We start from the raw sequence: 24,762 nt of genomic DNA, 5'->3' as shown, positions 1-24,762 counted from the left end.
CCAAGCTTCACCATACTTGTACTTGGACCACCTGTCACCATACCACAAAGGCTTAATTTTCATTGTCTGCTTAATAGCAGCACAAATGTCACAGTCATGGATGACTTGCGTGATAGCATCCATGGAAATGTTTATAGATCTGTCACGAGCCCATTGGTATGTTGCATCTATGCCTTGATGTCCTGATGAATCGTGAGCCCACCGAGCTAAGACTTTCTCACCTTGGTGTTTCCAGTTGAGATCAAAATCAGAATCTGTGTCTACTTGAGAAACTCTTGCAGCTGGATCTGCCTGATGGTTGTGTTGCTGTTCCTCAGTAGCTTTGCTCTTAGGAATGTGAGCATCAATGTGTTTCACCTTCACTGGAATTCTCTCGATTCAATCGTCAATGTCCTGCCACAGGTCAGCTGCCCAAATAGGCTTTCCTTTTCTCTGCCAACCATTCTATTTCCAGTCCTTTAGCCAACCCCACAGAGCATTGGCTACCATCCATGAGTCAGTGTAGAGATAAAGCTTTGGCCACCTCTCACATTCAGCTACATCAAGAGCTAGCTGGACAGCTTTTACCTCTGCAAATTGACTGGATTCTCCTTTTCCATCCTTTGCTTCTGCAACTCAGAGTGTTGGACTCCACACTGCAGACTGCAGACTTCCACCTTCATTTGTTTTCAACAAGATGACAGGAACTGTCTGTGAACAAAGCACATTTCTTTTCATCATCAGAAAGATCACTGTAAGGAGGAGCTTCCTCAGCATGAGTTACTCTCTCCTCTGGAGATTTGGTACAGTTAGTTCCTTCTGGTGTTCTACAAGACCAGGTCTTTGAAGATTTCCCATTTGAGCCCACTGTGTTATCAGCACCATCCACTTAGACTATGTGACATCTGTGGCATGATGTGGTGTAGAAGCTTTGCCTTTGAACATCCAATTCAAAACTGGTAATATGGGAGCTAAAAGAAGTTGTCACACAGTTCCAATTATATCAGATGCAGGTTTTATTCCTTCAAAGGCAGCTGGTATCTCTTTCTCTGTTCGAGCATAAATTGCCTCTGAACCTTTGTAGCCAAAACTGTAGAAACCAAGTGGTCATCCACATGTCTCTCCTGAAGCTCTGTGCCATAAGCACCAGGTTGGACCATTGTCTCTTGCAGCTGTATATAGAATGTTCTTAATGTCTGGACCAATTCAAACAGATCCCAAACCCATGTCATGGACTACCTGTTGCTTGACCTGGTCAAAGTCTTCTTGTTGTTTGGGACCCCACTCAAAACTGTCTCCTTCAAGTCACATCATAAAGAGGCTTAATGATCTGACTGTATCCAGGAATATGCAGTCTCAAAAATCCCACTGCATCCCAAAAAGAAAGAGTGTCCTTATTTATGGGATTTACCATGGTGGAGACTTTTTTCCTCCCATCCACTGGAATGTGCTTGCGACCACGCTGCCACCACACTCCCAGAAACTGGATTTCTCTGGCAGGTCCTTTTACCTTTTCTCACTTAAAGGTGAAACCAGTTTTCAACAGAATGTTAATGATTTTGTTACCTTTCTGAAGGATTTCTTCAGCAGTTTTAGCCCACACAATGATGTTATCAATTAACTGAACATGTTCTGGAGTTTCGCCTTTCTCCAAAGCATCATGGATCACTGCATGTCAAATTGTGGAATTGTGTTTCCAATCCTGTGGCAAATGATTGAACGCACTATATTCTTCTCCAGGTGGGAGCAAACTAAGGCCTACATTCCTCTGCTATGGGAATAGGGAAGAAAGTATTAGTAATGTCTTAGGGAGCATACCATTTGCCCTCTTTGGATTCCAACATGTCCAGTACAGCTGCACTCCTGGGAACAGTCATTTCATTCAGGGCATGGAAACCAACTGTCAGGCAGCATTATCCACTTGGCTTCTGTACAGGCCAAACTGGACTGCTGAGAAGTGAATGAGTTTGGCAAATAAAATTCTGACCTTCCAGTTGACAAATCAAGTTGTGAATGGGCACCATAGAGGCACAGTTGGTTCTGTATTGCCTTTGATGCACAGTTTGAGTAGCAAACGGCAGTTTCAGATCCTCTATTTCATATTTTCCCACAACTGCAGATTCATTAGAGAGTTCAGGCCTAATAGACAACCTTACTTTCCCTCCATTGATTTCCACAGTTACTGTTCCAAATGCTCATTTGTAACCCTTAGAATACTTAAAATGCCTTTCTCTCAGAAACTCAATTCCCAAAATACGAGATTCAGAGAATCACAGAATCACAGAATAAAAAAGGTTGGAAGAGACCTCAAAGATCATCAAGTCCAACCCATCATCACAGACCTCATGACTAAACCATGGCATGAAGTGCCGCGTCCAATCCCTCCTTGAACACCTCCAGGGACGGTGACTCCACCTCCTCCCTGGGCAGCCCATTCCAATGACAAATGACTCTCTCAGTGAAGAACTTTCTCCTCACCTCGAGCCTAAACTTCCCCTGGTGCATCTTGAGACTGTGACCTCCTGTTCTGGTGCTGGTTGCTAGAGAGAAGAGACCAAACCCCTCCTGGCTACAACCACCCTTCAGGTAGTTGTAGAGGGCAATGATGTCTCCCCTTCTTTAGGCTAAACAATCGCAGCTCCCTCACCCTCTCCTCGTAGGGCTTGTGCTCAAGGACTCTCACCAGGCTCGTTGCCCTTCTCTGGACATGTTCAAGAGTCTCAATGTCCTTCTTAAACTGAAGGGCCCAGAACTGGACACAGTATTCAAGGTGCGGCCTAACCAGTGCAGTGTACAGGGGCACAATGACTTCCCTGCTCCGGCTGGCCACACTATGGCCTTCTTGGCCACCTGGGTACACTGCTGGCTCATGTTTAGGTGGTTGTCAATCAGCAGCCCCAGGTCCCTTTCTGTTTGGCAGCTCTCCAGGCACTCCGACCCCAGCCTGTAGCTCTGCATGGGGTTGCTGTGGCACTTGGATGTGTTAGATCTCATGCCATTGGATTCTGCCCATCTGTCCAGCCTGTCAAGGTCCCTCTGCAGAGCCTCTCTACCCTCCAGCAGATCAACTCCTGCCCCCAGCTTGGTGTCGTCAGCAAATTTACTGATGATGGACTCAATGCCCTCATCCAGATCATCAATAAAGATGTTAAAGAGCACAGGGCCCAGCACTGATCCCTGGGGCACACCACTAGTGATTGGCCGCCAGCTGGACGTGGCACCTTTCACCACCACTCTCTGGGCTTGGCCCTCCAGCCAGTTCCTAACCCATCGCAGTGTGCTCCCATCCAAGCCATGGGCTGACAGCTTGGCCAGGAGTTTGCTGCGGGGGACAGTGTTAAAGGCCTTGCTGAGGTCCAGGTAGACTACATCCACAGGCCTCCCCACACCCACCAGTCAGGTCACCGGCTCATAGAAGGAGATCAGGTTGGTCAGGCAGGACCTGCCCTTCCTAAATCCATGCTGGCTGGGCCTGATCCCTTAGCCATCCTGGAAGTGCTGTGTGACTGTACTCAAGATGACCTGTTCCATAATCTTGCCTGGCACTGAGGTCAGGCTGACAGGCCTAGAATTCCCTGGCTCATCCAACCGGCCCTTGTTGATGGGCACCACATTGGCCAGCTTCCAGTCCTCTGGTATGTTTCCGGGTTCTGCACTTTGGCCACAGCAACCCCATGCAGTGCTACAGGCTGGGGTCAGAGTGGCTGGAGAGCAGTCAGGTGGAGAGAGACCTGGGGGTGCTGGTTGACGGTAGACTGAACATGAGCCTGCAGTGCGCCCAGGCAGCCAGGAGGGCCAATGGCATCCTGGCCTGCATCACGAACAGTGTGGCCAGCAGGAGCAGGGAGGTCATTCTGCCCCTGTATACTGCACTGGTTAGGCCACACCTTGAGTCCTGTGTCCAGTTCTGGGCCCCTCAGTTTAGGAAGGCTGTTGACTTGCTGGAGAGTGTCCAGAAAAAGGCAACAAGGTTGGTGAGGGGCTTTGAGCACAAGCCCTATGAGGAGAGATTGAGGGAGCTGGGGTTGCTTAGTCTGGAGAAGAGGAGACTCAGGGGTGACCTTATTGCTCTCCAGAACTACCTGAAGGGGGGTTGTAGTGAGGCAGAGGTTGGTCTCTTCTCCCAGGCAACCAGCACCAGAACAAGAGGACACAGTCTCAGGCTGCGTCAGGGGAGGTTTAGGCTGGAGGTTAGGAGGAAGTTTTACACAGAGAGAGTGATTGCCCACTGGAATGGGCTGCCTGAGGAGGTGGTGGGGTTGCTGTCGCTGGGGGTGTTCAGGGCGAGGCTTGACAGGATGCTTGGTTGTATGGTTTAGTTGATTGGGTAGTGTTGGATGATAGGTTGGACACGATGATCTCGAAGGTCTCTTCCAACCTGGTTTATTCTATTCTATTCTATTCTATTCTATTCTATTCTATTCTATTCTATTCTATTCTATTCTATTCAATGAGCCAGGACTGCTGAAAAATGATGGAGAGCAGCTTGGCCAGCACATCTGCCAGCTCTTTCAGCACCCTAGGATGCATCTCATCTGGTCCCGTGGACTTGTGGGGATCCAAGCAGCTAAGCAGATCACCAACTACCCCATTCTGGAACAGAGGAAAACTGCTGCTTCCTGAATCCTTCTGCCAGCTCTGCAGGCCAGCTGTCTGGAAGACATTCTGTCCTGCTAGAAAAAATTGAGGCAAAGAAGGTGTTAAGTAACTCTGCCTTCTCCTCATCCTTTGTTACAACGTTCCCCTCCATGTCCACCAAGGAGTGGAGGTTGTCCCTGCCCTTCTTCTTGCTATTAATGTATTTATAGAAGGACTTTTTGTTGTCCTTCACAGCAGAGACCAGTCTAAGCTTCAAATGTACTTTTGCCACCCTGATTTTCTTCCTACAAGACCTAGCAACATCCTTAAACTTTTCATGGGTTGCCTCACCTTTCTTCCAAAGATGATACACCCTCTTTTCTTCCCTTAGATCTTTTAGAAGTTCATTACCCATCCAGGCTGGCCGTCTGCCCCGGCGGCTCATCTTCCGGCAGATTGGCACAGCCTGTTCCTGTGCCTTCAAGAGTTCTTCCTTGAAGTAGGCCCAGCTCTATTGGACCCCTTTAGTTTTAAGGGCTGTTTCCCAAGGAACCTTCTGAGTTAGTTCCTTGAGCAACCTGAAGTCTGCCCTCCGGAAGTCTAAAGTGGAGGTCTTCTTCCTGTCCCTCTCAGCTTGACCGAAATCCGAAAATTCAATTGTCTCGTGGTCGCTGGCCCCTAAACAGCCTCCGACCACCACATCACCCACCAGCCCTTCCCTATTGGTGAAGAGGAGGTCAAGCATAGCCTTACACCTGGTAGGCTCACGCAGCACCTGGGATAAGAAGCTGTCCTCCATGCAGTCTAAGAACCTCCTAGACTGTCTCCTCTCTGCTGTGTTGAGATCCCAGCAGATGTCAGGCAGGTTGAAGTCGCCCATGAGAACAAGGTCAGGTGATGTTTAGACAGCCTTAAGCTGCCTATAGAATGCTTCATCAACATCTTCCTCCTGGTCGGGTGGTCTATAACAGACTTCAACCAGGATGTCAGCCCTGTTGGCCTTCCCTCTAATTCTCACCCACAGGCACTCAACCTGATGATCTCTGATCTCCAGCTCAATGGCATCTAGTGCCTCCCTGATGTACAGGGCCACCCCTCCACCCCTTCTTCCTTGCCTGTCTCTCCTGAAAAGCCTGTATCCATCAATTGCATTTCTCCAGTCATGTGAGTCGTCCCACCACGTCTCTGTGATGGCAACTACAACATAACTTTCCTGCTGCAACAGGGCTGCTTCTCTTGTTTGTTACCCATGCTTCATGCATTAGTGTATTTGCACTTCAGCCAGGCTGCTGGTTTCACCTCTGGCTCTAGCTTATCACCCCCAGACTCCTGCCTGGGGGGACTAGTTTCAGCCCCTTCCCCCTTCGAATCTAGTTTAAAGCCTTATCTATGAGACCTGCCAATTGCCTTCCTAGAATCTTTTTCCCTTTGAGGGTGTGGTCGTTTGAGGCTGTGCCTTTAAGAACAAACACTGCTGGAACACACTCAGCAGTGCTGAGACACACTGGCTAATGTTTTCGGTACTAGAACCAAAACATTCTGATATTCTAAACGAATTTCATTGGTGGATAAACAAAAATTCAGCTTTAGATTGTGAAGCAGTTGGAAATTGTTTTTTTTCCTCAGTTCAGTTCGGTTTGGGAGTTGGGGGAGTTCGTTTCAGCCTGTTCTCCCTGCCTGCTTCTTCTGCGAACTGCTGGAGTTGGCCTTCAGATAAGCAAACACTAATCCTGCATGGGCTTTTGAAGCTTACTAACAGCTCTTTTCCTTACTAACTTGCCTTTCTCTCTCTCTAAACCCTTTTTGGGGAAAAAGGGAGGTGGGGCGGGGAGAGAGGGGGTTCCAAGGAGGGGATCCCTCCCTCGGGGAGGGATTTTTGTTGTGTTATTTCTCTTTGCTGTGTATTTCTGTGTATATATTGTAAATACCTGTATATATTGTGTTATATATAACCTGCTTTTCATATATGCTTGTAAATATATAGCTTTTGCTCTTCGACTGAGTTAGTTGTGGTTTCTTACTCTGTGGAGGAGGGAGAGCTAAGCCCTCTCTCAACCTACCACAGTGGGATAGGCCATTTTCATACACTCTGATCTTTCCCCTCCTCTGGGACAGATGTGCTCCATCTGTAGCCAGATGACCTGGTGCAGTAGAAAGTTTTTCAAGATCGAAAAACCCAAAATTCTTCTGACTACACCAGCCTCTAAGCCACTTGTTGACTATGGCTGCTGACCTGTTCCTTATGGTATTCCCTCCTGCAACTAAGGGTATAGATGAGAAAATTATTTGTGCACCTGACCCCACAACTAGATCCCCCAGGGCCTTAAAGTCATTCTTGATAGCCATGGGAGTTCTGATTGCAACATCATCATTCCCTAACTGCATAACTAGTAAGGGATAGTAGTCAGAGGACTGCACCAAACTGGGCATCCTTCTGGTAACATCTCTAACCTTAGCTCCTGGGAGGCAACAAACTTCCCTATGAGCAGGGTCTGTCTGACATATGGGGCCCTCTGTTCCCCTCAGGAGGGAATCACCAATGACAATTACCCTCCTCTTTTTTTAAGGGAGCAGGTCCTGATGCCAGTGGAAGGCTGTTTAACCTTAGGCTGTTTAACCTCAGGCTGATTTGCCTTAGGCTGTTTTGTTTCAGGGAAAACCCCAGATGGTGTATCCTCCAGCATCAGAATCACCTCACCCTCGACCTCCAATGCCCTGTATTGTTTTCCAAGGGCAGTGGGGAAGGTGATGGGAGGCAAGGAGGTTTAACCTCGCGTCTTTTGAGAGGAACCTGCATCCATTCCCCTCTGTTTTTTGGATAACCAGCCTCTGTCTGGGGGGCCTGCAGAGCCTGGTTACTCAGGTTCATCACCCTTCTACAATCTCTTACATCTCTAAGTCTAGCAACCTTGTCCTTCAGTCTGGCCACCAGGTTAAGCAGGTAGTCAATCTTCTCACAACTTATGCAAGAGTTGTCCCCACTACCCTGCATCTCAAGCACCAGGCTCCAGCACTGTCGGCAGTCAGATGCCTGGACACCTACCTCTTGCTTATGACACTTACCTACCTGCTTATATTAGCCCTCAGTCTGAGTCAAGATTGATTTTTTAAAGGAGTTATTGTGGCAAGTTACCACCATGGCCAGCCCTTCCTGCAGGACCTACTGGACAGAGTTTTAGAAAAAGTGCGGTGGCGCGCACGTCTGAGTAAGAGGACGGGCCTACTGCTGGAATGGACCCTCCTGCACGGAACTGTGTAATGGGTTGGGGCAGGTCCCCTCCCCACCACAGGCAGAAATAACGACTCAGGCAAACGGATTGCAAAAGTGATGAAAGTTTAAATGGAAAGCGGTGAATGTTACAGAAAACCCAAAGCGCAGTGACAAAGAGAGATCCCATCCCCACCTGAGGGTGCATGCAAAACCCCCAGGGCTCCTTCTTCCCCCTCCCTCTGCTGGGCTAGTCTCAGCTGGCCAGGCCTGAGACTGCCCATCCCCCTGTGGCCTTGGGCCTAATCAGGCCCATGGCTGGGAGATCTCTCCCCCAGTTACCAAGTCTCGGAGAGGGAAGGAAAGAGGAAGTGCCAGACTCCGCACTGGATCTTATAGTGGTGCAAAGAATTATGGTAGGAAATACACAATTTCCTGTGTCCATCCCTCTGGGCTGGACTTCTGGACACAGGAAGTGAATGCACCAGGGGGGCACCCAGCTCAAACTACAACATGCCACCCCTGTATTTCATACCATAACCTTTGCACCCAAACACATCATCAAATCAGAAAACTTCTGATGACATGTCCGGCGGAGTCCACATCTTCATCTGGGCGTCCACTCAAACAGTCTCTCATTCAGGCTCAAGCATCAGTCCATTCCAGTTGTTCTTCCTCATGTGATGGAACCTCCCAGCGATGCAATCCTTCTCCTGCAGTGTGAATTCCTTGTGGACTCCTTGGGACATCCTGGTCACCTGGAAATACCTCACAACTTCTCAGCCAAGCCTTTACTCTCCTATTCAGCGGCAAATTCTCCACCCCTGGGGCAGGCCAGTCGGAACAATCCGGCTCCACGACTGCCTTTTTCAATCCATCCAGGGTGCCGCAGCCAACCGCTTTCACGCGGACCAAAGCTACACGGATGCATGTCAGAGGCACTCCGCACCCCCCGGCTGGGCGCTCGCGTACCGAGGCAGGACAGCATCCGGCTGCACAACCTCCACCCCCGGAAGAGGGAGGAGCTGCGCCACAGCCCGCTGAAGAAGCAGGGAGGCGGAGCCAGGTGCTCGGCGCCATTTTCGGAACATGTCCGAAAACACCAGGGAAAGATTTACAGCTGCCGCCGCCGCCTGAACGCAGCCCGGCTCGGGCGGTGCCGCCGCCGCCGCTTGAACGCGGCCCGGCCCCCGCCGTCTCTGTCGCCGCGATGCAGAGTCCAAGTCACCTCCAGCAGTCGCTTGCCCGCTCGCCGCGGGTGTCCGCTCCCCGCAGCGGCCGCGGGCCGACCACGCTCTGCTTGCCGCTGCCCCTCCTCCGCTCCCTGCCGCTCCGCAGAGAACGAGGAGAAGGCAGGTCTCGCCTTCTTAGGCTACTAGAGCACTCTTAAGCTACCCTGGGCAGAAAGTCACAGAAAGAACCACCCCTCGCTGTTCCCAAACAACAGGAGGGAATTCCATGCCATCAGCCACGCACCAGCTATCCTTCTGCAGTCTACAGGAGTTCACACAGTCGCCCCGGTAACACAAAACCTGAGCCCCAACTTTCCAAACCCAAACCGACGCCCAGAACTAAATTTAAACTCTCCATCTTTTGCAATCCGAGCTGCAGTTGGCCCCACGTTGGGCGCCAAAAATGTAATGGGTTGGGGCAGGTCCCCTCCCCACCACAGGCAGAAATAACGACTCAGGCAAACGGATTGCAAAAGTGATGAAAGTTTAAATGGAAAGCGGTGAATGTTACAGAAAACCCAAAGCGCAGTGACAAAGAGAGATCCCATCCCCACCTGAGGGTGCATGCAAAACCCCCAGGGCTCCTTCTTCCCCCTCCCTCTGCTGGGCTAGTCTCAGCTGGCCAGGCCTGAGACTGCCCATCCCCCTGTGGCCTTGGGCCTAATCAGGCCCATGGCTGGGAGATCTCTCCCCCAGTTACCAAGTCTCGGAGAGGGAAGGAAAGAGGAAGTGCCAGACTCCGCACTGGATCTTATAGTGGTGCAAAGAATTATCGTAGGAAATACACAATTTCCTGTGTCCATCCCTCTGGGCTGGACTTCTGGACACAGGAAGTGAATGCACCAGGGGGGCACCCAGCTCAAACTACAACAAACTGCCAGCTTTTAAAGCGCCACGGCAAACTCAGGGATCCCAAGAGATCCCAAGCACTTGGAGAATTAGCAGGAGCCGGTCTTAGTTGAATGCCAAGAACCACGCAGGTCCTGCAGGCTGAAAAGAAAGCAGTTTGTGCTTTTCTGGGGCTCCTGGTCGCTGTATGTTCCTGAGGGGGCTTACCGCTGGAATGGACCCTCCCGCGTGGAACCACCGGCTTTTAAAGTGCCGCGGCAAATGCAGGGAGCCCAAGCAGAACTGGTCTAGCTCGAATTGGCCTTCTAGGAAGTGGATATCTGTTTCTGATGGTAGAGACCTGAACCCATTCAGAAGGATAAGGTGAAAGAGTATCTTTCTCCTCCTCCAGCTTGGATATGGAGATCTTAAATTCCTCCTTCAGCTCTTTCATGCCATTCTTTATTTCTCCAGACAGACTGTAATGGCTGAAACCAATGAATTGTGTGACAGTTGCCTCATCTGCTCAGAAAATTCACCAAAAGTAGGAAGCCTTCCTCGATTATCTTTTCCCACAAGTCTGCTTGCCAGAATATTAGCATAGGGTGGAGGAGCAAGCCCAATAAGAGAGAGAGCTGTGAGAGAGCTTTCCCAAGAGTACTTTCATCAGGATTCTGTGTACCATGATCTCCATAGATTACTTCTGTCCCTGCAAACTCCCTCAAATGCTTTATTTTCTGTTCAGTTGACCACTTCTGTGGGTTCCAGGGTAAATCATCCCTGGATGGATACCTTATTAGCACAGCCAATAAAAGGTGTGTCCACAGGGAAGCTTTACCAATTGGACTTTCTATGTATTTATTGATGCCATTATCTCTGCTGTTTTGCTGACTTGCTGCGTACTTCTGCAGCACCAGCTCCTGTGTTATAAATTCTTCCTAACTAGCCTGTCACTGATTCATTTTCCTTTCTCACATACTCCTTTTTCACATGTCTTATTTCCCTCCTGGGCATGTCAGCACCCTGAATGTCATCCTCATCACCTGAGTCATATTCCTCAGGGTTTTTTGTTATAAATCTCTTGAGGATTTCCTCAAGCTCATGGGAACCTCGTCCTTTAACTGGTCTCCCACAAAAGTATTTTCTCTGTCCATCATCTTCATCATCTTTTTGCGGCTTCACTATCCTAGCAATGTCCCTAAGGCTAATTTTATCTTCTTATCTGCTTCCTTAGATAAACCTCACCCCGCATCATCATCACCATCACCATCCTCCTTCTGGGCATGCTGTCCCTTTCTTGTCATTAGCAATGAAAATTGTAGCCTTAAAGTGCCCTCTAAGGGATCATCTAAGACTAGCTTGTTTGTCTTTGCCTTTACTTTACATGGAAGTGGAAGTGGAGTTGAATCAGAAGAATGTACAGCAGCAGACAGTTTTGCAGACACAGGCTGTGGTAGTTTTAGTCTGTGCCTTTAAAATTTTCCACAGATCTTGATCAGAAAGTAGCAAAATGTAACTAAAACACCACTGGGTGTAAAAATTGAAATAATGATAGTTGTAAACAATCCTATTGGAGAGATGTCTACCATAAGAATTAGTTTGATAAACAATCTCTCTTTTTTGGCTTTCTTCTCTGGGAAAGACTAACTTGCTTCTCCTTGACCTTGGCTGCATTGTTTTGGCTAAGTCTAACAAAGTAACTTTCTGCTCTTTTCTCTTGTCCCTTTGTGTCCAAAGGTGTAGGGAGGAAGCAGGGAGTGGAGAAGATTTTAGCTTCCCTGGTTTTTGACCAGGGGGGTGGTTCTGCTGTTTATCAATTGCAAATATATGTAAATATTGCAAATACTGTGTATTTAGTACATATTAATTGCATTTCATTGTAGATTGTAGTTATATTTGTAAATACAGCTTCATTTGCTTCTAAACGGCTGGTCTGGCAAATTTAATGTTGGGGAACTTTTCAACCCACCACACATGCACTGCTTGGAAACTTGCATCTGGTTCAGCAGAAACAGACTTGGCTAGCACATGAGCAGTCTTACCAGGCCCACCATGGGACCCTGCCACCACTGCTGGGCTCATGTCCATTCCAGCTGTTGCCGATGAAAGTCTCTGTGCCTCAGTAGTAGTGGACAAAGGCTGAGCTGTGGGCGGAAATGCCTTAGCTCTGCTTGCCTCGATAATGGTTCCACTACGAGGAACCATTCTACTAATCAAATCACCAGAACTGCATTTTTTCACAAAAAAAAAAAAAAAAAGATGATTAAGCTAATTTTTTGCCACAGTTCCTAGCGCTCGCAGCTGAGTTATCCACCACCACTTGCACAGGGGCTACCAGGCTCACTGGCACAATTGGTGCTTATGCCACTGCCAGTTGAGCTACTGGCTGCCCCCCACCATCTTTTTGCCAGTGCTGCCACCACTTTTAGTGGCTTTGCTACAATTTTCCCTAACTACTTCCATAGGGAACCACTTCACATCTCTCTCCCAAATCTTTTCTGGAGTTGGCTGGGGACAAGGACCCTGTGTTTTTTTGCAAGGGCTCTGTAGCTTGCCGTTTCTGCATTTGACAAAACATTCATTGGCCCCGCTCTGCAGTCCTGCCACTCTCCCTGCTTTGACTTGAGACAGAATATTGAATTCCTGCCTGCCTGCTACTGCATGCAGAAAAGTTAAAAACTTGCCTAGTTTTAGGTCTCTCTCTCCACAATGTTATAGCAAATCCTATTATAACAAGAAAAACATAAAGAAATCAGGAATAGAAGACAAACAGTCTAAATCTCATGTTTTCAACAAAACTCTCAGTAACAGGGACAATAAGCTCAATAAAATCATATGGGTTACTTACAGTGACATTACTATATCCTACGTAACTGCGACAGTAATTACCAGAATTCCCCAAAAAAGCCTTCTCTGAATTTCACAGCTTTTGGTACAATATCTGCAAGTAGAAGAATGCATTGAAGAAACTAAGCACTTGGGAGAGACTAAAGCTTGTCTCTCCTTATGTGACTCAACAAAGAAAAAATCACCTTTGCTGCTTGCCCAGACCACATATCTTCTCCAGCCAAAGTCTCAGCACCCTTTCTCTACACACCCAACGTCTCTTGCAGCACCTTTCCTCCACAGACTCAAACTGTCTTGGGGGGGTGAGGGGTGTGGTAAAATAATTCCTTTCCTCTTCTCTCTCTTTTCTCTCTCCCTCTCTATTTTCTCTCTCTCCCCTTGTGATCCATCCACTTTATTTATGTAAAAATAGTCTAGCTGTTGATAGTCTAGCTGTGCCAGGGCAAGTTTAGGCTCGAGGTGAGGAGAAAGTTCTTCACTGAGAGAGTTGTTCGTCATTGGAATGTGCTGCCCAGGGAGGTGGTGGAGTCAATAACCCTGGAGGTATTCAAGAGGGGATTGGATGTGGCACTTGGTGCCATGGTCTAGTCATGAGGTCTGTGGTGACGGGTTGGACTCGATGATCTTTGAAGTCTCTTCCAACCTTGGTGATACTGTGATACTGTGATACTGTGATGTTTTGGCTTTGTTTGTGCCTCTCATTTCACAACACGGGAATTTTCAAAAGAACTGAGTCTCTTTCCCTCTCCAGACCGGGACAGAACTGATAAAACAAAAAATGGTGCAACAGGGGCAATAATAGGCCTGGGAACCCAAAATAATTTCATATTTGCTTCCTTAATCAATTGAGCAAAGCCCCATGTTGGGAGCCAATTAAATATGGAGGGTTTGGAAATTAAGCCCCAACATAAATTTGGAGAACTACCCCCAAAATTAATCACTAGAAGCAAATGAACTATATTTACAAACAAGCTAAAATCTAGAAATATGAAATGCAATAAATATATACTCTATATATATTTGCATGTATTTACAATTTATAAACAACACAAAGACCCCTCTGGACAAAGCCAGGGCACTACCAACAGCCTCCTTCTCTCTCCCTCTTTCCCCTGCCCTTGTACAAGGTAAAGAGGGGAAAGCAGTTAGTATAGCCTGCTGGTGCTTAGGCACAAAGAATTCAGCCAAGGTCAGCAAAGCCAAACAAAGGCACCAGTTAGTAGCAGATAGAGTGAAGAAGTGAAAAAGAGACAGAAATGTTTATGTAACTACTTTTTATCCCTACTAGCAAGCCAATGGATTATATAGGCATTATAATTATTTTTTCTTTTTGTATCCAATGGTAATTTTATTTACTTTCTACTATTTTTCTCAACGTCTCTCAACATCTCTGAAATTTTCCTAGACATTAGCCTATAACTGTAACACGTATTAGATTGCTGTCCCTTCACTAACTGTGAGATCGAGGCAATACTTCTTATCTACTATTGTACAGAGCATGCGCATGGGAATGTGGTCAAACCATTGTTCTGTTATGAACTGCACATGACATTTCAGTTATTTTGCAGGTGATTAATGGAAGAACAGGCCTCTGCCTGTTCCCCATTCCTTCCTGGTGACATAGATTAGTGGATATTCACCCAGCCTGTGTGCCTGATGTAGTCACTCTGTGTTCTAAACAAAATTATTGTAGGCTTCCAACACCTGGGCATGCCTAATTCTGCTGCGGCCATTATGGTGGCATTTCAAGGTCCTGTTTCAGCCTCTTTCTGGGTCCCTGACACAGCTACCACCACAGACTCTGCTAGAAGATCAGCAGTGCTGGTAGCCTAAGGAATGACAATGCCTCCCTCTGTGGTCTGGGGCTAAGATCTCCTTCCTTGAATAAACCTGTGTGGTGGTTTTAGGCTATGCCTTTAATAATTTTTCACAGATCTTGAACAGAAAGCAGTAAAATGTAAATAAATCACTATTGAGTGTAAAAAGGGAAATTATGACAATTCTAAACAATCCCATTGGAAAGATAATGCACTTAAGCTGATAATGTAAATAATTTCCCTGTGTTATAAACAACACAGACACTCCTCAGAGCCCTCTGGACAAATTCAGGGGAACTGTTTACCTCCTCCTCCATTCCCTCCTTCCTTCCTGTTACCTCACACAATAGTCAAAACAGAGATAACGCAGCAAATCCACAGAAGAGAGATGAGTTGCAAGCAGAAGTTCAGAAATACAAATTACAATAATAATTAAATAATCATAATTCATGTTTTAGAATATTCATGCTGTATTAAGGTTCATAAACTATAACAACTGGAAGAAACATACTATTGTAACTGGCTCAGATGTATCTTGCATTCTGGAAATTGACTTTCTATGAGGACATTTTAAATATCCCAAGGGTTATAAATAGACTTTTGGAATAGCAACTGTAGAAACTGATGGAGGCAAATTAAGGATGTCTATTAGGCCTGAGCTTTCAGGTGAATCTGCATTTGTGTGACAGCATGAGATAGATACTCTTTGTGGTAAATATCCAAATTGTTGGGGGGTCCAATCTAAATCCACAACATGTGAATATGTATATAAGTCTTGATTGTTCATTCTCTTACTTCAGTGCCATAAATATATAATGATCAAGCTAATGAACAGAAGGAAGTTTAAATACTTTTTGAACAAAAACATCAAATAATTTGTAATTAAGCATTAAATAGATATTAGAGTTTATTTAAGTCATTGAAGATAGAATTGAACGCTTCTTGAATGTTTAAGTTACTTTCAGGTAGATTAATGTTTTTATGGTTTTGATATTGTCTTGGTCCAGAGAGGGAAAGAGACTCAGTACTTTTGAATATTCCCATGTTATGAAATTAGAGGCACAAACGAGGCCAAAATATCAACAGCAAGGCTATTTATTAACAGAATAAAGTGGATGGATCGGAAGGGGAGAGAGAGAAAATAGGGAAGGAGTGAGAGAAGAGGGAGAGAGAAGAGGAAAGGAATTGTATTACCACACCCCTCACCTCCCAAGACAGTTTGAATCTATGAAGAAAGGCTGCTGCAGCTTTAGAAGGGAGGAAATGTTGGGTCTGTGAAGAAAGGCTATTGCAGCTTTGGCATAGAGGAGATGTTGTCCCTGTTGTGTGTGCTGTCCTCTGAGCAGCCTCTTCAGCTCCATGAGTTGTAGCAGGCAGAACTTAGGACATGGAGAGAGGGTTCCTCTTGTTCTGCTTCTTCCAGGCTACATGGTGATGTCTCTGTCATTTTTTCCTCTCCTGGTATTCTCTCAGTTTTTCCTCAGAGCAGCATTGCCCCAGTCTTTTCCTTCTGTCATGTTTTCCTTCCCAGTGGCATCATCCAGGTCTTTTCCTTCTCCCGTGTTTTCCTTCTCCTGAGTTAGAAGTTGCTCAGATCTTTTATACAGCTTTTAAGTATGAGTCCAGGTGCTGAATATGCATATTCCAGAGAGAATCGATAGCGGTGGCCTCTGCTCATTGTTTCTGTTGCAATTATAGCAATAAGTAGTGTGAGCAATCTGATAATATAAGCTTAGAGCTTGAAATAGTGGTAGGCCATGCTTAGCATAAGTGTAGAAGTAACTAGTAGTTTAGCAAAATAGTGCTGTGCTAGCAGTCTGTAACTAAATCAATGTACTGGTAGCTGTAAATACAAAGAATTATCTTGGAATGACAGGATGTATACATCAATCAACAACTTTGTGCAATATTAGTAGTTTAACCAATAATATATAACAGCAGGATGTATGGACAATTGTAAGGAACCAAGGAAGTTATACTAACCATGATCTGTGAGTCTGTGTGTCTATATAAGCTGTAGAGCTTCCTTAATTAAATTGAACAATACTTCGATCATATAGGTCGTCTGTATTCATTCCGATCTCTGTCATCAGCATGTTTCCAGGGCAGCTGCAGTCTGGTGAGCAATCTTTATCTATGCACCTTCCAGAGAGTTGTTATCCAGTGGTGTCTGCCCAATGCACATCAGCTATTGTCTGGGCAAGCAGCAAAGGTGATTTTGTCTTTGTTGGGTCACATCAAGAGAGACAAGATTTAGTCTCTCACAGATATCTAGAAGTAAATTTACAACATAAAAATAACATTCACTCTGATGAGCAGTCAGAGAGACTTCTCAGTATGAAACAACTCAATTTGTAGAACTAAATTTGGCATAGTGTCTTAAGAGAAACTTTGCACTGCCAGCATATCCCACAGAAAACAATATTAGCAACAAAAGGGGACTAGGGAGACTCTCCATCCATTATTGGATGCAGGAGGAAACATGAAGACAAAGAGTGAGGAAAAGGCTGAGGTGCTTAATGCCTACTTTGATTCAGTCTGTAGCAGTTGAACTAGTTGTTCCCTGGATGCCCAGAGTCATGAGACAGAAGACAGGGAGGGGGAGCAGCATGAAGTCATCACAATTAGAAAGGAGATGATTAGTGACCTGCTATGCCACTTAGATGCACACAAGTCTATGGGGCTGGATAGGTTACACCCAAAAGTTGGCAATGTGCTCAGCAAGCCACTTTCTATTATTTACTGTAAGTCCTGGCTATCTGGAGACGTCCTGGTAGACTAGAAGGGAGCAAATATGACACCTAGCTACAAAAAAGACAGAAAGGAAGATTTGGGGCACTATGGACCTGTCAGTGTGACCTTGGTGCCAGGGAAAGTCATGGAATAGATTATCTTGAGTTCATTATGCACCATACAGGGGACAACCAGGGGATGAGGCCCAGTCAGCATGAGTTTATGAAAGGCAAGTCCTGCTTGATGAACCTGATCTCCTTGTATGACAAGATGACCAGTCTAGTGAATGAGGGAAATGCTGTGGTTATTTTCTACCTGAACTTCTGTAAAGCTTTTGACATGGTTTCTCACGGAATTCTCGCAAAAAACCTGTCTGGTCATGGCTTTGATGACCACAAGAGCTGATGGGTAAAGCACTGGCTGGACATCTGGGTCAAAGAATGGTGGTCAATGGAGTTAAATATAGCTGATGGCTGGTCAGAAGTGGTATTTCTCAGAGATCAGTATAAGGACTACTTCTTTTTAACATCTTTATCAATTATCTTGTTGAGAAGTTAGAGTGCACCATTGGTAAATTTTCACATGACACCAAGTTAGGTGGGAGTGTTGATCTACTTGAGGGTAGAAAGACTCTACAGAGAGACTTAGACAGGTTGGATCAATGGGCTGACATCAGTGGTCTGTGCTTCAGCAAGACTAAGTCTTTCACTTGGGCCACAACAATCCCATGCAAAGTGCGGCTGGAAAGTTGTCCAATAGAAAGGGACCTGGGTGTTTTAATTGACTAACAACTGAATAGGAGCATGCAGTGTGCCCAGGTAGCAAAGAAGGCCAATGACATTCTCAAAAAAGTGTGATGAGCAGGATCAGGGAAGTGATTGCTCCCCTGTACTTGGCATTGGTGAGGCCACACCTCAAGTTCTATGTCCAGTTTTGGGCACCTCAGTACAAGAAAGACATTGAGGCACTGGAGTGGGTGCAAAGAAGAGCAACTAAACTTGTGAAATGCCTAGAGAATAAGTCTTATGAAAAGACTTATAGGAAGTGGGACTGCTAGTTTAAGGAAGAAGAGACTCAGGGGAGACCTTATCACCCTCTACAACTATCTGAAAGGATAATATATAGAGAGAGGTGCTGATCTCTTGTCACAGGTAATTAGTGATAGAACAAGAGTGAATGGCCTCAAGCTGCATCAGGGTAGGTTTAGGCTAGACTTTTGTCCTGAAGGGACAAAAAGCCTCAAAAATGCTCTGAATCAGACAAGGGGCAGGAGCCACCAGGTCTGGTTTTCAGGAAAATGCCCATGTTGCCCAGGCTTGTCTGAACGTGCCCTGGAGTCCAAGTGGGCCAGGTGTGTGTGCCTTTGGCCTCATTTGGAGAAAACTCATTCTATAGGTTGATATGTCAGGTTTTTATCTCTTAATCTTTGTTATCATTGGACATCACTGTCTCAGGAAATCTATAAATACCAGCCCAAAAAACCAGTGCCTTGCCTTGCAGTTGTCCAAGCTCTGGGAAAAATCACAAACCTTGCTTGGAATCTGAGCTGTTCTTCAGTTTACCCAGACAAGACTGCAAGAGCCCTTGTTGTATAGCATTGTAAAGCCCAGGAGCAGAACGAATGTGTCTTGCCTGGCCAAGAGACGAACCCCAGGAGGAGCTGAGAGTCCTTGGGACAGTTTTGTTTTAATGGAAGAAGGAACAAGAACTGCTGTGAGGATCACTGAAGAACCTCTCCCAATAGGCAAAGTTACAAAGCCAACAAGCCCTGCATGCTTCGGCAGCAACCTCTTTTCTACAAAGCTTTCAGCTGCAAAGTCTGTGGACATAAACCCTGTATGTGCCTCAGTGACAAGCTGCAGAAGCCAACAGAAAGTGAAACTCTGCTCCTGCAGCTTTCATGTGTGCCCCATGATACCATGATCAGTGAGTAATTACAAAATCTGATTTTTTTTATAAGGATCTGCTAAAGGTCTGTTGCCCTAGAGAATCTGAGAGTTTCCCCCCTTTTGTGGGCAATATCTGGCATGTTGCTCATGTCCTCTTTTTTTTTCTTTACAGTTTAAACTGCTGTTTGTTAGTTTCTGGATTTTTCTCTTGTTGTTTAAATTGTTACTTATTCCTGCTGGTGAGGTATCTGTTCCACAACTGAATATTTTGAGCCAGTAAAAAAGATTTATTAATATTTTTTGGTGGAATTTTTTATTAATCAAGTTACTAGTATTTTTATTAATCATTCCACCTATTGAATATTAATAACCTCCTTATGAACTGTGTTGGATTGGAATTTACCACCACATTAACAAAAACTCAGCTCACACAGTCAGGAAGCAAATGGAAGCTATATTGACAAGCAATAATTACACTCTACAACGGACTGAAATGAATAGGTACAAATATACAGTATTTACAATATTATACAGGTATTCACAATCAGAAAAACAGCACAGAAACCCCCCTTTCCTCTATAATTAGAAGAAAAGAGAAAAAATGTTAGGAGTGCTGTTAGTTCAAAGCATGGTTAGCCTCCTTATCTGCAAAGCCAGTAGCAATAAGATTCTCCCAACCAAGCAAAAACAGCCAAACAGCCAGACTAGAAAGAGAGGAATGAAGTGCAAGGTGAGATTGTTAAGGGTACCCTTCACACATCTGGCCAATGAAATTAGTTTAGAATAATATTTTGTTTTCCTTTTTATACTCAACAGTGAATTGTTTACATTTCTCCACTTTTTCTGCTCAAAATCTGCAGCTAACTTTTAAAGGCGTAGCTTAAAACTGCCACACAATCATTACATTGAGTCACCATTCCTGGGTATGTTTAAAGGTAATTTAGATGTGGCACTTAATTATATGGTTCAGTGGTGAATTTGGTAGGGTAAGGTTAATGGTTTGACCTGGTAATCTCAAGGGTTTTTCCCAACCTGAATGATTCTATTATTCTATGAAAAATGTGCTAGTATTCAGGGGAATAATTTTATATCTTTTTTGAGAAGAAAAAATAGGATAGTCCAAAATATATATTCAGCAATATTTTTGTCTCCTTGTTTAAAATTCCTTCATCAGGCATTGATTTGTTGTTTTATTTCAGTGTTATTCAGAAGACTATGATGTAGTGGTGAGAAGACCAGTGGAAGTCTTTTTCTCACGAGTCAGGAATGCCCAGACATTAAACTCAGCTCTAACCTGAAGATGAAGGATATCTTTACTGAATGCATTGCAGCTCCATCCATGCCTGTTGTGGCCAAATTTCTTTCTAGTTGACATATTGTCAAGGAGGGTCATGTGTACTCAGGCTGGGTGCAAAAATGGAAAAAGATACCTCTGAGCCTCAAGGTAATATAAGCTTCTAAGGGTCTGCCCACTCAGAAGATCACATTTGGTGCTGTATCCAAGATATGCCTGAAATATTAGAGGCTTTTTTATGCTCATCATGATAGAAATTTAGAGGACTAGAAAAGTTCTGCCACTGGGTATTTAGTCTAGATGAATGATGGATTGCAGAGCTAAAAAATTGAATGAGGAAATAATGGTAGGTAAATTACATTTACTATTCTCCCCTCATCCGCAGTTCGGGCTACTGTATATAGAAGGCAGTTAAGTTGGTCAAGTCTGGTTCACTCTTAGTAAACCTGTTCTGGCTATCTTCAATCTCCCTCCTTCTCTTATTCCCTAAAATATGCTTAGAGAGAGCTTCCTTTGTGACTTTCCAAGAGACATGAGGCCAAGAGGCCCATAGTTATCCCACATTTTGATTTTGCCATATTTTGAAGATGGTTGCAAATTTGCCTTTCTCCAGATGGAGAATGGCCTTGAACAGGCATTAACCTGGTTCTTCAGCACCTTTAGGCACTGCTCATCAGGTCCTAAACAGTTGAGCAGACTGGTGTCTTGCAAGCAGTCACTGACTCAACTCTCATTGCTGTCTGGCAGTTCCTCTCCTACTTGAGCCCTGTTACTATTCCAAAAGTCCTGTCACACCTTGTCACTGAAGACTGTCCACTCTCACTAAAAAACATGCCTTATCCAGCAGCATTCACAGTTTTCCCTTGTTAATCTGAAAAATCATTATTTCATGGTCACCGATGCTAGGGTGCCATTGATTACTACAAGACCAAACACCACCTCCTTATTAGTAAACAACAGATCCAGATATATGTTGCTCCTGTTTGCCCAGTGTAGTACCTGTGTTAGGACGTTATCTTTGATACTCTCCAGAAATCTTGATTCCTTGTTTCTTTCCAAACTGTCCTTCTGAGAGGTATCATGAGCGCATGACAAAGAGAATACCTCAAATAGCTAAAAGAGAGCTTCTGCCTGTTGACTCATTTGATTCACTCCCACAACATTGTCAACTTTACTGATGTCTCCACTGATACTGACTCCCAAGTTCTCCCGTGCATGCCATCCACCTCACACATCTGACTGCTCCTTTACACAAAGTGCATCCTATTCCTCCCTTCCCTGTATATGCCTCCTGAAGGGCTTGTGTCTATCCACAGCAGCACTTCAGTTGTATGAGATGTACCACCTTCTCTGAGCAACCCCAGTGATCACAGTATCACTAAGGTTGGAAGAGACCTCAAGGATCATTGAGTCCAACCTGTCACCACAGACCTCATGACCATGGCTCAAAGTGCCATGTCCAATCCCCTCATGAACACCTCCAGGGATGGTGACTCCACCACCTCCCTGGGCAGCCCATTCCAATGACGAAGGACTCGCTCGGTGAAGAACTTTCTCCTCACCTCGAGCGTAAACCTCCCCTGGCACAGCTTGAGACTGTGTCCCCTTGTTCTGGTGCTGCTTGCCTGGGAGAAGAGAACAAGCCCTTCCGGGCTGCAACCACCTTTCAGGTAGTTGTAGGGGACAATGAGCTCACCCCTGAGCCTCCTCTTCCCCAGGCTCAACAACCCCAGCTCCCTCAGCCTCTCCTCATAGGGCTTGTGCCCAAGGCCTCTCACCAGCCTTGTTGCCCTTCTCTGGACACATTCAAGTGTCTTGATGTCCTTCTTAAACTGAGGGGCCCAGAACTGGACACAGGACTCAAGGTGTGGCCTAACCAATGCAGACTACAGAGGCACAATGACCTTCCTGTTCCTGCTGGCCACACTGTCCCTGATACAGGCCAGGATGCCACTGGCCTTCTTTGCCACCTGGGCACACTGCTGGCTCATGTTTAGGTGGGTGTCAATCAGCACCCCCAGGTCCCTCTCTGTTTGGGAGCTCTCCAGCCACTCTGACCCCAGCCTGTAGCTCTGCATTGGGTTGCTGTGGCGAAAGTGCAGCACCTGGTACTTGGACTTGTTAAATGCCATGCCATTGGACTCTTTCCATCTGTCCACTCAGTCGAGGTCCCTCTGCAGATTCCTTCCACCCTCTAACTGACCAACATCTGTTCCTAACTTGGTGTCATCTGCAAATTTGCTAATGACTGACTCAATCCCCTCATCCAGATGGGGCCCAGTACTGATCCCTGGGGGACGCCACTGGTGACTGGCTGCCAGCTGGATGAGGCACCATTCACCACCACTCTCTGGGCTTGGCCCTCCAGCCACTGCCTAACCCAGCACAGAGTGCTGCGGTCCAAGCCACAAGCTGACAGCTTAGCCAGCAGTTTGCTGTGGGGGATGGTGTCAAAGGCCTTGCTGAAGTGCAGGTAGACCACATCCACAGGCCTCTCCACATCCACCAGATGGGTCACGTGATCATAGAAGGAGATCAGGTTGGTCAGGCAGGACCTGCCTTTCCTAAATCCATGTTGGCTGGACCTGAGCCCTTGGCCATCCTTCAGGTGTGCAGTTATTGCTGCCAGGATAATCTGCTCCATCACTTTCCCTGGCACTGAGGTCAGGCTGACAGGCCTGGAGTTTCCAGGTTCCTCCATCTGACCCTTCTTGTGGATGGGGACCACACTGGCCAGTTCCCAGTCATCTGGGACCTCTCCAGTGAGTCAGGACTGGAGGAAAAAGATGGAGAGCACCTTGGCTAGCTCATCTGCCAGCTCTCTCATCACTCTAGGATGGATCCCATCTGGTCCTATGGACTTGTGAGTGTCCAAGTGGCTCAGCAGGTCCCGAACTAATTCCTCATGGATTTCCAGGGCATTACACTACCCCCCAGCTCAGGAGGCCACTCGTCCTGAACTCCTCCTGCCTTGCTCATAAAAATTGAGGCAAAGAAGGTGTTCAGGACCTCAGCCTTTTCCTCGTCTTCAGTCACTGTGTTCCCTTCCAGGTCCAGCAAGGAGTGGAGGTTCTTCTGGCCCTTCTTTTTAGTGTTAATATATTTGTAAAAATACTTTTTATTGTCTTTCACAGAGGTGGCCAGCTTCAGTTCCAACTCAGCCTTTGCCTCTCTAATTATTTTCCTTCATAATCTAACAACTTCCTTAAACATACCTCGAGAAGCCTTCCCCTCTTTCCAAAGGTGATACACCCTCTTTTTTTCCCTTAAATCCTCCGGGAGGTGCTTGCTCATCCAGGCCAGTCGCCTTCCCCGCTGTCCCATCTTTCAGCACATAGGAACTGACAGTTCCTGTGCCTTCAAGAGCTCCTGTTTGAAGTAGGTCCAACTCTCCTGGACCACTCAGTTCAAGAGGGTTGATACCCAGGGAACTTTGCAAATAAGTTTCTTAAAGAGGCTGTAGTTTGCCCTTCTGAAGTCCAAGGTGAAGGTTCTGGGTGGTCCTCCCTATCTCCCTGCGTATTGAAAACTGCACTATCTCGTGGTCTCTGCACCCTAGGCAGCCTCCCATGATCACATCTCCCACCAGCCCTTCTCTGTTGGAGAACAGCAGGTCAAGCAGAGCCTGACCTCTGGTAGGCTCGCTTAACAGCTGCGTCAGGAAGCTGTCCTCCATGTGCTCTAGGAATCTTCTGGACTGCCTCCTCTCTGCTGAATTAAGTTCCCAGCAGATATCTGGCAGGTTGAAGTCACCAACGAGGACAAGATCTGATGATCTTGAGACAGCCTCCAGTTGTTTGTAGAATAATTCATCAACCTCCTCATCCTGGTTGGGTGGTCTATAACAGACTCCAACCAAGATGTCAGATTTGTTAGGCTGCCCTCTGATTTTAACCCACAGGCTCTCAATTCCCTCATCTGCCACCTCAAGTTCTGTGGCAGAAAGTGTCTCCCTAATATACAGAGCCACCCCTCCTCCTCTTCTCCCTCGCTGTTGCAGTTTGAGCTGGGTGGCCCCTGATGTGTTCACTTCCTGTGTCCAGAAGTCCAGCCCAGAGGGATGGACACAGGAAATTGTATATTTCCTACCATAATTCTTTGCACCACTATAAGATCCAGTGCGGGGTCTAGCACTTTCTCTTTTCTTCCTCCTCCATCAGCCTGTAACTGGGGGAGATGTCTGCTGGCTTTGGGCCTGGCTAGGCCCAAGGCCACAGGGGGATGGGCAGTCTCAGACCTGGTGTGACCGTTTGACGCTGTGCCTTTAAGAAAGGGGCACACTGGCTAAATGTTTGTAAAATATTTTGGTATTCTAAACGAATTTCATTGGCCAAGTATAGGGGGGAGGTGAGATTGG

Source organism: Dryobates pubescens, chromosome Z (genome assembly GCF_014839835.1).
Source record: "Dryobates pubescens isolate bDryPub1 chromosome Z, bDryPub1.pri, whole genome shotgun sequence".
Taxonomy (NCBI): Eukaryota; Metazoa; Chordata; class Aves; order Piciformes; family Picidae; genus Dryobates; species Dryobates pubescens.
The sequence above is the reverse complement of the archived record's forward strand: the minus strand, read 5'-3'. Positions refer to the sequence as shown.